The sequence below is a fragment of the Heloderma suspectum genome, chromosome 2 (assembly GCF_057233095.1).
Source record: "Heloderma suspectum isolate Gila_16-S chromosome 2, 16-S_ref, whole genome shotgun sequence".
Classification (NCBI taxonomy): Eukaryota; Metazoa; Chordata; class Lepidosauria; order Squamata; family Helodermatidae; genus Heloderma; species Heloderma suspectum.
In genome coordinates, this window is record NC_139459.1 from 28036073 (window position 1) to 28049801 (window position 13729).

A 13729-nucleotide genomic window follows, 5' to 3' on the forward strand; every position below is an offset into this window, starting at 1 on the left:
TAAATGGGAGTCTTCCTGGGAACCGCATGTATTCCAACTTGATTGAAAAATATGTGGTTGTTGTTAAATTGTTCTTATACCTTGATCCAATGTGTGTAGCTAAAATATTATTATGACAAAGCAAGGAGGATCAAAGCAGGTGAAATGGTGATAAACAGTAGTGGTGCCACAGAATAGTTACACAAGTTATCTTGCTGCAGGAATAATTGCGTAAGATGGGGAAAAAAGAATTATTCTATATTAACAAGATTAAAACTGTTGTGCGTACCCAAATGTGTCCTTTTTGCTAAACAACAAAACAGAAAAATGGGAATCATTTCCCCCCATAATGTTGCTACTACGTGAAGTTTGTTTTCAGCAGATGTTGATACTAGGCAGAGTGATTGGTGAAAAGATGGAGTATTTTCCAGCTGTATTTATTTAACATATGACTTGTAGTGATGCTACGCAGACTGAAACCAGATACATCCATGGAACAACTGTCTCTCTAGAACTAAGTAATTTTTTCCTTAGATACAGAGTTAGATGTAGTGATGTGTGGGTGTATGTATGTAGACCATGTATGCTTAAATCTGGCATAGAGTTAGGCACATGTTGGGGTTGCAGGGAGCCTGCCAGAGGCAGGAGTAGGGTCCCTCACCAAGGGGAAGGAAAACAATTGTAAAAGGCTGATTGGAGAAGGGAGCTGTAGGGGAAGCAATAGCCCTGTTGTGGAGGCTACAGTCAGTCAACTCCTTCTGTTGCCCAGTTCCCTTAAGCTAGAGGTGTAGAACCACAGATCTGGAAATCCAGCCCTCCAATCCGGTCCTCCAAGGTTCCCCAAATGGCCATGTCCCCTTCTCTTGGACCCACCCTCTTTTCCCCAAACACCAATCATTTGGTGGTTTCCCACTTTTTGTGCAGTTTTTTTTCCCCATTCTAAGAGGTTGAAATGCCTCTCTCCTAAGGCTTAGTTACCGGCAGTAAGAACTTTAAGCTAAAATATGCTGGTATTTTGGCCACACACCCTTTGTCTTTGGTCCTGCCCATCACTGGAATGTGATGAAAGCCCCTGAAAGCTTCTCCAAAATGGAATTTGGCCCTTGAGCTGAAAGAGGCTCTAGGGGAGGCTGACTCATAAACAGCCTGCGAGTAAAGGCTTACTCGTGAACAAGTAAAGAATGGCAGAAAATAGACATGTCTGGAAAGCCACCTACAAAAAGGGAGAGAGGCTGAATCTGTGAGAAGAAGGAACTCCAGTTTCCTGTGAATAACCCTTTTCTCTGCAACTAAGGCCAAAGGGAACACAACCTCCTTTCTCACGGTGCACTTGAGCCTGTTTGTTTGGCCTTCAGTGTGCCTAATACACTTTGTGTTGGATTGTAGTCATTATGTATGTGTATGCACATGATCATAGCTTTCCACAACTTGAGAGTTTTTCTTTCTGATCTTGTGTAAAATATTATTGCAGAAAGGACTCACTGACACCAAATTGCACTCTCCATTCTGCTTAAATGGACTAAGAATCAGCTTGTGCTATATTCGCATGAGATTCAAGTTATATTTGCCACTCTTGGTTTTTCATTTTCGTCATCGTTTCCAAAGTAATAAATCAAATTCAGTTGAAAATTTGGGCTGTTCATTGAGGGGGAAAAGTCTGCACACACATGAGCCTTTACAGTACAGGCAGTGGTATAAAGGAGCCAGAATGGTAAAAATGTAGGGTGAATGCAGGCAACCATTTACATAGGGCCAGTACAAATCGAAAGCCACTGACCCCTTTAACCATGATTTAGGAATCGAGAGGACCATTGTGATCCCATGTTCCCTTTCCCATCCCCTCTCATGCAGCTTCCTTCTGTTGCTTTCCTTCCTAGCACTGGGCGTATCCAACGCTGCCTCTCGGCTTAGACTATGGACGTAGTGCTAGTAACCAACTTCAGTCTATCGTTTCTCTTGGTTAGGAAGAAATTCTGATAGCATTAACCGCAGTTGACTATGCAGACATAATTACTAACCACAGTGAAGGGCAGGAGGTAATTTTATGTACAAAAAGAAATCAGCAGTCCCATGGCCCAAACCCATAACTATGGTTAAAGAGTGGGAAGCATGATATTTACATCAGATACAAATGATAGCTTATCATGGAGGGCAGGGGGAGGTATTCATTTGTGTAAACATTTGGTAAGCTGGTCATCTGTATTGTCTTGCTAAGTAGCAGTGGGATTTTAGGTACCTCTTGATTCTCCAGATTTCAAGTGCAGCTGTCTGTTAAGCTTCGTCTCATCACTTGGCAGGACAAGATGAGCAATAACCTACTACACGTACATAGTGGTAAGCTCATCTGTATTTGCCTATTGGCGTGACACCCTTGGGAGGGCTTTCCAACTAAGAAACAATCACATTTTATATCAAGCATTCAAAACAAAGCATATAATAGGATTGTATTTCCACAGTACTAGCCAAGTAAAAGGTTAATTTGGTGTTGGGAATGAAAAGCATAATTTAGTGAGAGAATAGTGAGATTTTAGTACTTTTATATGTATGAACATTTTTTGTGTACAACGTAAAAATAAAGGAAGGCCAGTTGAATGCTATCCAGAGGCATTGTTTTTATTAATGATATTTTTCTTTCATGTTGGCCAATTTGCATTATCATTTTCAGATATAAAAGCTTAGCAAGACATCCAAATGTTTTACAAAGGGTTTCAGTTTTTATAATTGCTAGGATGATATTATTCATGGCTGTTCAAGAATATTTTCCCAGAAAGTAGTTTTGGCGGCTTGACTTTCAATAGCTAGCAGTTTTTACTGGATAAGAATTTAAAAAGTGGCAGATTTGTGAAGCAATGTAGCATTTTACCTTGTCTCTTTTAAGGATAACATGCTTGTCAGCTTCTTTATACATTTCCTTAATTGTTTTCCCCATTTCATATGTTTGTCAGAATGGTAGAATATATGTGTGTTAATCTGTGTTCTGACTAACAAAATGCCGTGTGGGTTTTGTCATTTCTTTCAAGAATATTGTAAATTATTCCTTTGTCAACAAAAAGCGGTCTAATAAAATGGATTATCATACCTATTTTGTGTCTCTTAACGTTGGTATAATTGGCTATGACTTTATACCAGATTTCATACTGTGGACAATTCTCATAAGGAAATTTCAGCCAAAGCCTAATGGATTAAAAAAAAAAAGCTGGAATATGGTAATTGTCTTTGATTCCTTCTTGAGCCTTTAGCAACACATGAAACTTCTTTATACCAAACCAGTTCATTGGTCCATCTAACGCAGTATTGTCTACACGCACTGGCTGAAGCTCTACAGAGTTTCAGACAGGGGTCTTTCCTAGATGTGCCTGGAGAAGTCAGGGATTGAACCTGAGAAAGCATACACTCTACCAGCCCTTCCTCGTAGTCTTCCCCTGTAGTTATGCACTGAATGACTAAGGCTGTTGCTAGAAGTGTTTTGCACCATCCTACCCTTTTTCTTCCCTAGACCTGCACTGCCTTACTAAAATGCCATACAAGCAGTTACGAGTATAAAATTTTTGTTGTTGTTTATTCGGTCAGTCGCTTCCGACTCTTCGTGACTTCATGGACCAGCCCACGCCAGAGCTTCCTATCAACCGTCACCACCCCCAGCTCCCCCAAGGTCGAGTCCGTCACCTCCAGAATATCATCCATCCATCTTGCCCTTGGTCAGCCCCTCTTCCTTTTGCCTTCCACTTTCCCTAGCATCAGCATCTTCTCCAGGGTATCCTGTCTTCTCATGATGTGGCCAAAGTACTTCAGTTTTGTCTTTAATATCCTTCCCTCAAGTGAGCAGTCTGGCTTTATTTCCTGGAGGATGGACTGGTTTGATCTTCTTGCAGTCCAAGGCACTCTCAGAATTTTCCTCCAGCACCACAGTTCAAAAGCACCTATCTTCCTTCGCTCAGCCTTCCTTATGGTCCAGCTTTCGCAGCCATAGGTTACTATGGGGAATACCATTGCTTTAACTATGCGGACCTTTGTTGTCAGTGTGATGTCTCTGCTCTTAACTATTTTATCAAGATTTGTCATTGCTGTCCTATAAAATATTATAAAAATACAATAAAATATTGTATAATTTTTATACAATATAAAATACAATACAAATTGTATAAAATACAAATATTATATTTAATTATATTAGTATAAAATACAATACAAATATTTAAAAGAGAAAAATACAGTACAAAACCAATTGAAGATGAGGGGTGGTTTTGCTAGCTGGTGGCTCTGGTAGCAGCAGAGTGATCGGAGAAGGAAACATTTAACTTCCAGTAAAGGGCAGTTGAGACCTATTCCCCTTCATTTTGCAATCTTGGTTCAAATGTCCTTGGAAGAAGGATGGGAGACAAACATAATAGATAAATGTAGCCCTGTGCCATCCTTTAAAGTACTTCTAGCAAATAAAAATTAAAAATGGAAAGACTAGGGCTTTTCTCATTATTTTTATTTATTTGTTATATTTATATCCTGCCTTCTTTACTGCAAGGAACCCAAAGTGGCTTACATAATCTTCTTCCCTGTGACGTAGGTTAGACTGAGAGTCAGTGACTGGCCCAAAGTCAACCAGTGAGCTTCATGGCTAAGTGGGAACTAGAATCCTGATCTCCCGAATCCCAGTCCAGCACTCTAACCCGTATGCCACACTGGCTCTCTGTTACCCACCACACCATAATAAGCACATTGGTAGATCAAATGTGGGTAAGACATCACTTTACATGATGGGCCATTCCTCCCATTACTGAGGAACTCGAAGAGCTTTTTAGGAACATAAAAAAAAGCCCCAGTGGAAGAGGATAAGCATGAGATGAGTTGTACAGATTGCTGTACCAGGGATACAGGCAGCCTCAGCGTTCTTGAGCAGCCTATTGTTTCATTTGTTGATCTGAATGGAAAAGCAGACTGGAAGCTTCACTTATGTGGAGAAAGCAGCTCACACGGTGGCAGGAGTATAGTTTTCTCTACTCATTGCCTACATCTGGAGACAATATCTGCTGGCTTGTGGCTTCCATTTGTGTGCCTAGTTGCTTTCAACCAGTTGTAAAATGCCTGCACCTAGGAATTTCTCTGTTGCATTAAACATGCAAAGTTGTCGTGCTGAGTCAAAGCATTGTCTAATCTGACTGGCAGTGGCTTTTCAAGGTCTCAAGCGGGAGTCTTTCCTAGAGATCTCAGAGATGCCAGAGATTGAACTTGGGATCTTCTGTCTTAAGTTATAGCCCCTTCAATACATCTGTGTAACTGTGGCAATGGAGCATCACCTGTTCCAATGTCTGCCCTATAACGCAGGCCACTGGCAAAGTGTCTTCCATCGTTCTTCAAGTTGCCAGCACTACACCCTTTGTCATCCTGAGTCAGGAGCAAATGCACTCAGAAGTTAGTGGGGGCACCAAACTCCAGCTACTCAAGCCTCAGCCTGTCCCTTTTTACTTCCTTGTGGCTTGAAGCCCAGGAATGTGACTTCAAGTGGTTTAGGTGGATGGAAGGAGAATGCTTCCTTGGGGCTCATCAGAAATTCATCCCAGAACCCCAGACCCAAACTGAAAGACAGGTATTTATTAAGGAATATAATAAGGGAACAAGGCAAAGCAGACATGTACTTTGTAAATAAAACAAAGAGTACACAACTTGCTAATGTACGGTAAGCACTTAAGAAAAAAACTCGCAACAGATAGGGGACACCTTCAACACACAGCAACCTTGAATGGTCAGAGCAGTGGTAAGGAGACAAAACATTAAAGGGAGCCTAGTCCCTTTTTATACTGCTTTGTCGGCGTGGTGAGGTGACTGCCTAACTTATTTTGCCAATCGCAAAAGTTTCATGTGGGCAAAAAGACCCTTTGGCCTAGGAAATGCTAATTAAAAGGTATGTGCTAAATGAAAAGGAAGGGGCTAATTAACCAAAAGATGGCTCTGGCTTCCTGTCGCATGCTGCAGGAAAGATGTGCAGTAGACTATGTGTAGCTATAGCTGCTATTTATAGATTTCTTAAAGAGAAAAGACACTGGGGTGACAGGGTCTGCATTACAATAACCATTTTGCAAATCATAAATAATTAAATTTATGATTTGTGGGATATTTGCATCCCACACTCAGTGCAGCATATGTATTATGTGGGGCACTTTGTGCCAACAGATAACATCCCCCACAACCACGTGATGGGCTTCAAGGCTGAATTAAGGTGTTCTCAGTCCACCCAGAGCTCTATCCACTAGAATACAGTGACTGTTTTCATTACTACAATAATGACAAGGGATGGAGGAGAAATCCGCTGTGGATTCAAATAAGGCCAGATTCTCAAGACTCTGACCTGCGACGTCCACAGCGGACTGACTCCACTCACCTCTGGGTTTGTCAGATTTCCCACAAGGCTGCTCTCCTCCATTCTAAATGGTACGATTGGCTAATAGAGGCTGCCAATTGTAGCATAAACAGCCACAATTTACACAGAACGAAGTACTTTATGGCCGCAAATGCCGTAAATGACACAATTTACAGCTGCATTTTTCCTGCGATTGGCTAATGGCAATCGCCATTAGCTGATCAAGCCGTTTAGAATGGAGGAGAGCTGCCCTGCAAAATCCAACTCAGTCGGGCTCTGAGGAAATCCACAGGCCCCCAAGCGGCCTGGATTTCCACGCTGCAGATCCCCTCCCCCCTGGCCAGAAGTTGTGGGGTTCGTACATCCCTAGTAGTGACTATAACCTGGTTCGTACAAAACGCTAACCCATGGTATGGGTTGTAGAATTCTGGGTTGTGATGTGTGAATGTGGCCACACTGATAAGCCATGGTTTGTTAACCATGAACAACCCAGAAAGAGAACCCATTGTTCTTTGGGATCAGAACCCTGGGCTGTTTAAACCATAGGTTGCCGTTAACTGCGAACCCAGAACCATGGGGTATTTCGCCAGACTACAGAGGCGGCAGGCAAAAGCAGTAAAAAAAAATCTAGAAAACCCAGCTGCTCTACATGCCAGTACTTTAGTACTGCAAAAGCATTTGGGATACAGGGAAGATACACTTGGAGGAAGGAAACAGCCCAGGGACTGAGAAAAGAAACCATGGTTTGTTTGATCATCTGCCAGACAAACTCTGGGTAAGACAACAAACCATAGGTTAAATAAATGGGGGGTTGGCGTTGTGTGTGAACCAGGCCTATGACTTCATTACCGGACTGCTCAATACCTGAAATTAGTCAATATGGCATTAGCATTGCCAACTTTCCTCATTAACTCAATTTGTGACATTGAGGTTATTATTAGTTGTTGTTTTTAACCATTTCAAAGGCCTGGATGAGTCAAGGAAAAATGGGTTTGTAAACAAATAGCTCACCTTTTAATAAGTAAAAATTATTGTTTCAAATATCTTCTGGTACTGCTTGAAGAACATATTTTTTTCAAGACCTAGAAACTATTCCCGAAGTTGCATTTTCCTCTAGCCAAATGGCATCAAACTCAAAATATTTGTACTCTGTTCTAAATCTACAACCCAGACTTTTTTTTTTTAGCACTTCTTGGTTTGGCATATGCAGTTTTCCCAGCTTTTCTTCCTTTCAAGATACATCCCAAAGACAGATGATGTATTTTGTCGTCTTAAATCTTATATTCCTGTCGTAGGAAGGATGAGAATGCTGTCTCCTGATTTTAAAAAATTGTTTTTGTATCTAAGCCATGCATATTTCCTTTAAGTCACTTAAAAGGGAGTGATACTTGAGTATTAATATAACATAGTTGCATTAATATTTTTCTGGACTCTAAAACTGAATATTTGGAAGTGTTACAAGTCCTTTGCCTCCCAAATATACTTAAGCTGTTAAAAGTACATAAAAGGTGTTGAACAAGAATAGATGGACATCAGCTGTGCCTCTGCTCTCTCCCTTGCCCAAGTTTAAAATTGCTTGGGTTTTGTTGCTTTTAATCCAAGAAATGCAATAAAAAGCATTTGATATTCTAAGGGAACCAGGTGTGTGCAGTCTAAAAGTTGTTCAGTCGTTAAGTCGTGTCCGACTCTTCGTGACCCCATGGACCACAGCACGCCAGGCCTTCCTGTCCTGCGCTCTCTCCCGGAGTGTGCTCAAGTCCATATTCATTGCATCAGTGATGCTATCTAGCCATCTCATCCTCTGCCGTCCCCTTCTCCTTTTGCCTTCAATCTTTCCCAGCATCAGGGTCTTTTCCAGTGAGTTTTCTCTTCGCATTAGGTGGCCAAAATATTTGAGCTTCAGCTTCAGTCTCTGTCCTTCCAATGAGCAGTCGGTGTTGATTTCCTTTAGGATGGACTGATTTGACCTCCTTGCAGTCCAGGGGACTCGTAAGTCTTCTCCAGCACCACAGTTCGGAAGCATCAATTCTTCGGCGCTCAGCCTTCCTTGTAGTCCAGCTCTCACAGCCATACATTGCTACTGGGAAAACCATAGCTTTGATTATGCGGACCTTTGTCAGCAAGGTGATGTCTCTGCTTCTTATTATGCTGTCTAGGTTTGCCATAGCTTTCCTCCCAAGGAGCAAGCGTCTTTTAATTTCATGGCTACAGTCACCGTCTGCAGTGATCTTGGAGCCCAAGAAAGTAAAACCTGTCACTGCTTCCATTTCTTCCCCTTCTATATGGCAGGAAGTGATGGGGCCAGATGCCATGATCTTCGTTTTTTTAATGTTGAGTTTCAAACCAGCTTTTGCACTCTCCACTTTCACCCTCAACAAGAGGCTCTTGAGATCCTCTTCGCTTTCTGCCATTAGGGTGGTATCGTCTGCGTATCAGAGGTTGTTGATAATTCTCCCAGCAATCTTAATTCCAACCTGTGATTCATCCAACCCAGCGTTTCTCATGATGTACTCTGCATATAAGTTAAATAAGGTGGGTGACAATATGCAGCCTTGTCGTACTCCTTTCCCAATTTTGAACCAATCGGTTGTTCCATGTCTGGTTCTTACTGTTACTTCTTTACCCTTGTACAGCTTTCTCAGGAGACAGGTAAGGTGGTCTGGTACTCCCATCTGTTTCAGAATTTGCCACAGTTTGTTGTGATCCACACAAGCAAAGGCTTTAGCATAGTCAATGAAGCAGAAATAGACGTTTTTCTGGAATTCTCTTGCTTTCTCCATGATCCAGTGAATGTTGGCGATTTGATCTCTACTTCCTCTGCCTCTTCGAAACCCCACTTGTACTTCTGATAGTTCTCGGTTCACATGCTGCTGAAGCCTAGCTTGTAGGATTTTGAGCATCACCTTGCTGGCATGTGAAATGAGTGCAATTGTATGGTAGTTTGAACATTCTTTGGCGTTGCACTTCTTTGGAATTGGAATGGGAAGGAGCCTGGGGAAGGAGGACCAGCCAGCAGCTGCACCGGGTGATCCTGAGCCTGAGCCTGCTTCTGCCCCCGCCCACAGGTACTTAAGGCGGGGCTGCCAGAGGCTGCTCGGGAAGGAGCCTGGGGAAGGAGGACCAGCCAGCAGCTGCACCGGGTGATCCTGAGCCTGAGCCTGAGCCTGCTTCTGCCCGCACCCACAGGTACTTAAGGCGGGGCTGCCAGAGGCAGCGCCTCGGCGTGCGCCTCAGCATCGCACCAAGTGCGCACTTAGCGTCGCACTTGGAGTCGCAAGATCTACCCACCTGCCTCTCCAGAGACACCAGCAGCCACAACACCAGCAGCAAATAGCAGCAGCAGCAGAGGGCAGCAGCTTTAAAGACCAGGGGAAGGGGCAAACGTGGACTATCTGCTCCTTCTTAGCTGCTGTTCTCTTTTATCTCTTTTATATTCTTTTAAACTGTTGTATATTTTATATCTTAATATTTTAATATGTGCCTGGGAGGACTATTGGACAACTCAGGGGGTGGGGGAGGTGCCACCATAACTGTGGTCACGGGCAGGGGGAGGTATGGCGTTGGGGGATTAACAGGCCAGCTGAGGAGAAGAGGGGCTAGACACCTTACAGCTGTCCCCTCTTCTGGTTCTTCCCCCAACCTGATGGTTCCTGGCAGCCTTACCAGTCTGCCCTCGGGTCTGGTGGTGCTGCTGCTGAATGCCAGGTCGGCCCAAAATAAGACCTCCCTCATCCATGATTTGATTGTGGATGAGGGGGCTGACCTGGCATGTATTACTGAGACCTGGGTGGGGGAACTGGGAGGGGTCACTCTCTCCCAGCTGTGCCCTCCTGGGTACTCAGTGCAGCACCAACACCGACTTGAGGGTCGGGGAGGGGGGGTTGCCGTGGTCTATAGGAATTCAGTCTCCCTCTCCAGGCTTCCTGCTCATTCGAGTGCAGATCTTGAGTGTCTGTACCTTGTGTTGGGTACCCGGGACAGATTAGGGATTCTGTTGGTGTACCGCCCACCCCGCTGCCCATCGGACTCCCTGCCTGAGCTGACGGAGGTGGTCTCGGACTTGGTGTTGAGGACCCCCAGGATGATGGTCCTGGGGGATCTCAACTTCCATGCCGAGGCCGCTGTATCCGGGGCGGCATGTCATCGGCCCAACGCATATAAAAGGACACACGCTTGATCTGGTTTTCTCGACTGGGCAGGAGGATGGTGATCTGAAAGTAGAGGAATTAACATCTGTCCCTTTGTCATTGTCAGATCACTTCCTGCTGTGGTTTAGACTTCTGGCAGCCTTTCCCCTCTGCAAGGGTGGGGGACCTATTAAAATGGTCCGCCCCCGGAGATTAATGGATTCCGATGGATTCCAGAGGGCTCTGGGGGATTTTCCTGCTGGTATGGCTGGTGCTCCTGTCGAAGCCCAGGTCGCTCTGTGGAATGCAGAGATGACTCGGGCGGTTGACACGATCGCACCCAAGCGCCCTCTCCCTCTGAGCAGAGCCCAGCCAGCTCCTTGGTATACACCTGAGCTGAGGGCAATGAAGCAAGAGGGGAGACGGCTAGAACGCAGGTGGAGGAAAACTTGTGCTGAGTCTGACCGAACACAGGTAAGAGCCCACTATCGAGCCTACTCTGTGGCGGTGAGGGTGGCAAAGAGGCAGTTCTTTTCCACCAGCATTGCATCTTCTCAGTGTCGCCCGGCGGAGCTTTTCCGAGTGGTTCGCGGCCTGTTACATTCTGGGCCAAGGAGAGAGACGGTGGAACCCTCGGTAGCACGCTGTGACGAGTTTGCGCGGCACTTTGAGGATAAAGTCGCTCAGATTCGTCATGAATTGGACACCACCATTAATGCAGTTCCATTGGTAGAGGCGTTCAGAGCACCGTCTGGTCCAGTTTTATTGGATGAGTTTCAGTTACTGAGGCCTGAGGATGCGGACAAGGTGCTTGGCCAAGTCCGATCGACCACTTGTGTGCTTGACCCTTGCCCTTCATGGCTTATTAAATCAAACAAGGAGGGGTTGTCCGGCTGGGTCCAGGAGGTTGTAAATTCCTCCTTGAGAGAGGGAGTGGTGCCTGCCGCTTTAAAAGAGGCAGTAACTAGACCACTCCTGAAAAAGCCTAACCTGGACCCAGAGGATGTTAACAATTATAGGCCAGTGGCCAACATCCCCTTCCTGGGCAAGGTGCTTGAGCGGGTGGTTGTAGGACAGCTCCAGGCACTCTTGAATGAAACGGATTATCTAGATCCATTTCAATCAGGCTTCAGGCCTGGTTTTGGAACGGAAACTGCCTTGGTCGCCCTGTGGGATGACCTCTGCCGGGAGAGGGACAGGGGGAGTGCGACCCTGTTGATTCTCCTGGACCTCTCAGCGGCTTTCGATACCATCGACCATGGTATCCTTCTGGATAGGTTGTCTGGGTTGGGAGTTGGAGGCACTGCACTACAGTGGTTCCGCTCCTACTTGGATGGCCAATTCCAGAAGGTGGTGCTGGGGGATTATTGCTCTGTGCCATGGCAATTGTGCCATGGGGTTCCACAGGGCTCTATTCTATCCCCCATGCTGTTTAACATCTACATGAAACTGCTGGGGGAGGTTATCCGGAGGTGTGGGCTGAGGTGCCATCAATATGCGGATGACACCCAGCTCTACCTCTCTTTCTCATCAAAACCAGGTGAGGCAGTGGCTGTTCTGAACCAGTGCCTGGGCACAGTAATGGACTGGATGAGGGCCAATAAACTGAAACTCAATCCAGACAAGACGGAGGTACTGTTAGTGGGTGGTTCGTCTGCCCGGCTAGGTGATAATCAACCTGTTCTGGAGGTGGTTGCACTCCCCCTAAAGGATCAGGTTCGTAGTTTGGGGGTGCTCTTGGATCCAGAACTGTCACTTGAGGCACAGGTGAACTCAGTGGCACGGAGCACTTTTTATCAGCTTAGGCTGGTATACCAACTACGCCCTTATCTGGACAGAGATAGCCTAGCTACAGTTATCCATGCTCTGATAACTTCTTGTCTGGATTACTGCAATGCGTTATACGTGGGGCTGCCTTTGAAAACGGTCCGGAAACTTCAGCTGGTCCAAAATAGGGCAGCAAGATTGTTAACAGGGACTGGCCTGCGAGCTCATATTACGCCAGTACTTTTCCAGCTGCACTGGCTGCCGGTCCATTTCCGGGCCCGATTCAAAGTGCTGGTGTTAACATTCAAAGCCCTTAACGGCTTGGGGCCAGGTTACCTGAAGGATCGCCTCCTCCCATATGTGCCTGCCCGGACCTTAAGATCATCATCAGCGGCCCTTCTCCGTGAGCCCCTGCCAAAGGAAGTGAGGCGGGTGGCTACTAGGAGGAGGGCTTTTTCTGTTGTGGCACCCTGGCTCTGGAATGAGCTCCCTAGTGAGGTTCGCCTGGCGCCTACATTGTACTCCTTTCGGCGCCAGGTGAAGACCTTTTTATTTTCCCAGGCATTTTAGCTTTCTAAATTTTTATCTTTGCTGTTTTAAATCTGTATTTTAAACTCCTGTACTGCTGCTAGGTTTTATTGTGGTTATATTGTTATATTGTGGTTTTAATGTTCTATATATTTTAAATTGTTTTATTGTGTGTTGTTTGGTTTTAGTTTTTGTGAACCGCCCAGAGAGCTTCGGCTATTGGGCGGTATAGAAATGAAATAAATAAAATAAAATAATAAATAAATAATGTAAACTGACCTTTTCCAGTCTTGTGGCCATTGTTGAGTGTTCCAAATTTGTTGGCATATTGAGTGCAGCACTTCAACAGCATCATCTTTTAGGATTTTAAATAGCTCAGCTGGAATGCTGTCATCTCCGCTAGCTTTGTTGTTAGTAATGCTTCCTAAGGCCCCCTTGACTTCACTCTCGAGGATGTCCGGCTCAAGTTCAGTGACCGCACTATCATGGCTATCAGGGACATTCAGATCTTTCCTGTATAGTTCTTCTGTGTATTCTTTCCACCTCTTCTTAATCTCTTCTGCTTCTGTTAGGTCCCTGCCTTCGTTGTCCTTTGTCATGCCCGTCTTTGCACAAAACGTTCCCTTGAGATCTCCGATTTCCTTGAAAAGATCTCTAGTTTTTGCCATTCTATTGTTTTCCTCAATTTCTTTGCGTTGTTCATTTAAGAAGGCCTTCTTGTCTCTCCTTGCTATTCTCTGGAACTCTGCATTCAGTTGGATATATCCTCCCCTTTCTCCCTCGCTTTTCGCTTCCCTTCTTTCCTCAGCTACTTGTAAAGCCTCATCAGACAGCCACTTTGCTTTCTTGCATTTCTTTTTCTTTGAGATGGATTGAGTTGCTGCCTCCTGAACAATGTTATGGACCTCCGTCCATAGTTCCTCAGGCACTCTGTCTATCAGGTCTAATCCCTGAAATCTCTTCCTCACCTCCACTG

General features: G+C 45.0%; 1 protein-coding gene across 2 annotated transcripts in view; it reads left to right on the forward strand.

Moving 5' to 3' along the window:
* The window catches only part of WDR70 (WD repeat domain 70), a 183854-nt gene that overhangs the window by 113165 nt on the left and 56960 nt on the right, over window positions 1-13729 (forward strand). The gene's annotated exons all lie outside the window — the stretch shown is intronic.